Genomic DNA, 3484 nt, shown 5'->3' with positions numbered 1-3484 from the left:
CCGAGCAGGATTCCTTTGAATTTAACGTATGAATGGGCGTTTTACATCATTGTTGGTATATCAATACAACGTTAATTATGCAGCTGTGATAGTGGCGCTGTCATCGCATAGAACATAGAATTAATAGGCGTCTATGTTAGTTTCAGTTTTAGCCACTGACGCATTTAATTTTGTCGCGGTCGTTTCGGGAGGGGAAATGTCTTTAGAAGTTTCTGAGGCGTGCATTACCCTATTCAAAAATGTTTTTTCGACAAACGCATGATTTAGTAAGCTACACAAGAAAATTACAATGTAACCAACCATAGTTGTTGGTATTTGTTATTGCCACTTTTTGCGAACACATTACATCAAACACTTTGACCCACACCGGCATAGATGTCTATAAGCTTAAAGGCACAAAAGAAATTATGATTTACCATAAGATTTTTAGTAGTTGCCGTTGGTTAGCTAATAAAATGGACATAACTGCTATTGGAGGTAGCAAACTATTGTCGCTCAGCAAACAGGAAGCGCAGGTTATATGGGTCGCAACATTTCCTTTTGTGTAAATAAAATATACATGTATATAGCATCCTATTGACACAAGATGTAATAAGTAGTTTAAATTACTGTGATACTGAGTCTAATTAGGGTCAATGCCTAAGTACACACACATACGCACTCACACACACACACACACACACACACACACACACACACACGCGCACACAAACACTACATACTCGCCACACAACTTGTTCGTCCCTTCCCATTTTGTTAAAAACTTAGTGATTTTATTAAATCAATTTTTTAGTTGTACCCCGAAACAGGTTTCCACGAGACAGGTTTAGCTTAGTGTGTATCCAACGGAAACCCTATTTGTAATTTGTTTTTGCTTTTAATAAACCATTTTTATTTTATTTAAGATGACTAGCTACGATAATTTTGATTCTCAAAAAGAGCCGCTAGCTTTTTTAATATGGTAAAGTTCAGGTGATTTTGAAAAGACAATGTTGTACATAAAAAACTGATATCACAAATACTACCGAATTGATAACCACCTTTTTTTGAAGTCTTTTAAAAAGGGATAGTGTTATAAAAATCTAATTTAGTGGTAATCTACAAGTATGGCCATTAAAGGATGAAAAAACCAGGCAGTGGTAAAAATCTTTGGACAAACACTGTTTAGTTCAGGATGAGTGTATACACTTTTCAGAAACGAGAAAGAATGTCAACCGTAAAGCAGAAAAAGCTTTTGCAAAAAAGACACCGCAAGAAGAGAAAACGTGTGCCGGTAGAATCGGTATCCTTTCAGGTTAACCACCGGAACTATTGTAATTAAAAACGCGTCCTTATTACACTATCCCTTTTGCACAAACATGTTAATTAGAAAAAGACAAGTGATGATGACCAAGGTGTAAAGAGACAAAGGGACAAAGGGGAAAGTGTAAAGAGACAAGTCTAAACTAAAATTGTCTATCATTATAAAAGCTAGTAATTTATAATTTTATTGCGATGAGTTCCGTAGAAGCCATAAAAGGCTAAGTGTAAGGGCGTTAATGGCATTAGGAGTAAGTTTAATAATGTTTTGTAGTGTATGTTTCTAGTACCTATTTTCAGCCTTACAAATGTCTATCCCTTTGCCTTTGATCGCAACTTCGCAACTTCGTCTGCATCCCGTTGGAACTTTACGAAATCCCGGAATAAAATATAGCCAGTTACTCGCTGATAAATCTACAGATATAAAGCTTCCTACCGATGAAAGATTTTTTTAAATCTGTTTAGTATTTGTATGCATATGTATCATAAACAAACAAATACACAATCAAATATTTTCTCTTTATTTATAATATTACTTCAGCTTGACCGTCATCCCTCGGATATTTCGTGTTATTCAATCAGCGATTTGAATATGGTTTTTGAAAATCGTTTAATCCTGTGTGCATTGTGGTAATATTAGTTCCTGGTCGTAACTTGAATTGTCGTTTGATGGAGAGAAAAGTGTGGAATCCTCACTGCCGCCGTATATTTTGTACCTATGGATATGAATTGCTGTCCAATTAGGTAAATTCGAGGATTTTTTCTACGTGTCAATACCAATTCTTATGCTGAGTTAGGTATTTAACGTCTGATATTCGACACCTATTGACAAATAAAAATTGCGTCAAATAAATTTTTACAGAGTAGGTAATCCGATTTTCATAATTCTTTTTTTATTGGATAGGATAGGCTACACCTCGAAGATGGTCCTGACCTGTATAAATTTTTAAAAAAAACCTAACCTAAGAGTGGGAAAAAATTACAAAAGAAAAACTTTTTAACTAAAAATTAAACCGCCGGAAAAACTGAAAAGCTAAAAGTAATAAACCTCTTTTTATTTAACCTTAATCTTGATACCAGTTTGAAGCCGGGGCCTCAGCACTAGCCAGCAGGAGTGGACCTATAGTCGTTTACCTGATGGATTTCTATAAATCCTTCTTGCTCGTGCTGAGGCACTGACTGGTATCGTGATTTTCGAACGATATCGGTTAAAGACAAAAGGTTTATTATTTTTGGTTTTTCAGTTTTTTCGGAGGTTTAATTTTTTGTTAAAAAGTTTTTTTTTTCTTTAGTTTTCAGTTGTGTAAAAAATATAAACAAGAGTTCAAGCTAAAGCTTAAACGATTACATAAGCCAGAACCATAATTTCGCAGTAGCAATAAAAACAAAAAGATCACAAGATGGTTTGTACGGAAGCAAGTCAGCTACTCGCCTACACTGAACGGAGCATGAAAATTTCAAATTTGGAACAAGGTTCAACATCAAACTCCAAATTAAAAATTATGACACAATTAAAAATAATCCGCTTAGCAGATGCAAATATTCTCAAAGAACTTACCGTGTATGTTTCGACAAAACTCGTCACTAGTTAAAATCAGAGCCAATTCAAGTCCAAATGGGCACGAAATAATACCGAAAACGTTCGAAAACTATTTACTGCACATTCCAAACGCATCGATAAATAAAAACATTGAATATTTGAAAAAGGAACACTGAATGAAAAAAAAAATAAAGTTCAACAGTCTCCGTGGAATGCATGCGATACAACTTCACGGAGCACGATCGGAGATAAATAGAGTGATTATAAATTGTTTGATTGATCACTGAAAACTTATTTTTTGTGTGAATACGCACTGCTTGTGAAAGTTATTGTTGTTTTGCAAGTTATTGCATCGGTCTGGCTGTCACTTAGCGCATCGCCGCCACACGCGCGGTCAGTAAGACTGTTCGAGCTAATATGGCGGCCGTTCGTTTCGTTCGTTGGTCGGAATGAAACGAATGGAATGGGACAGCCGCACCGGGCGAATGAAAGCGGTTTCGCTCGTTCATTTTGAACCAGTGTTTGTTCGTTGCGTAAGAAATAAAAAAGTCTGAAAAAGGCAAGAAAAAGGTGACGATTGCATTTTTTTTATTAATTGAAATCAATCTACTTTATCAATTTCTTGAACTTTTTGCAGTCACGAAC

At 35.4% G+C, this 3484-nt stretch overlaps 1 protein-coding gene across 1 annotated transcript in view; it reads right to left on the bottom strand.

The window, feature by feature from the left end:
- The window catches only part of LOC141434282 (uncharacterized), a 57206-nt gene extending 53921 nt beyond the window's left edge, over positions 1-3285 (bottom strand). Inside the window, exon 1 of the mRNA XM_074096711.1 lies at positions 2858-3285. The gene's annotated coding sequence lies outside the window, so the exon portion shown is untranslated. The remainder of the gene's footprint in view (positions 1-2857) is intronic.
- Between the last annotated feature and the right edge of the window lie 199 nt (positions 3286-3484).

This window comes from Choristoneura fumiferana, chromosome Z (assembly GCF_025370935.1).
Source record: "Choristoneura fumiferana chromosome Z, NRCan_CFum_1, whole genome shotgun sequence".
NCBI classification, from domain to species: Eukaryota; Metazoa; Arthropoda; class Insecta; order Lepidoptera; family Tortricidae; genus Choristoneura; species Choristoneura fumiferana.
Note: the sequence above shows the minus strand (reverse complement) of the source record. Positions and strands in the feature narration are given on the sequence as shown.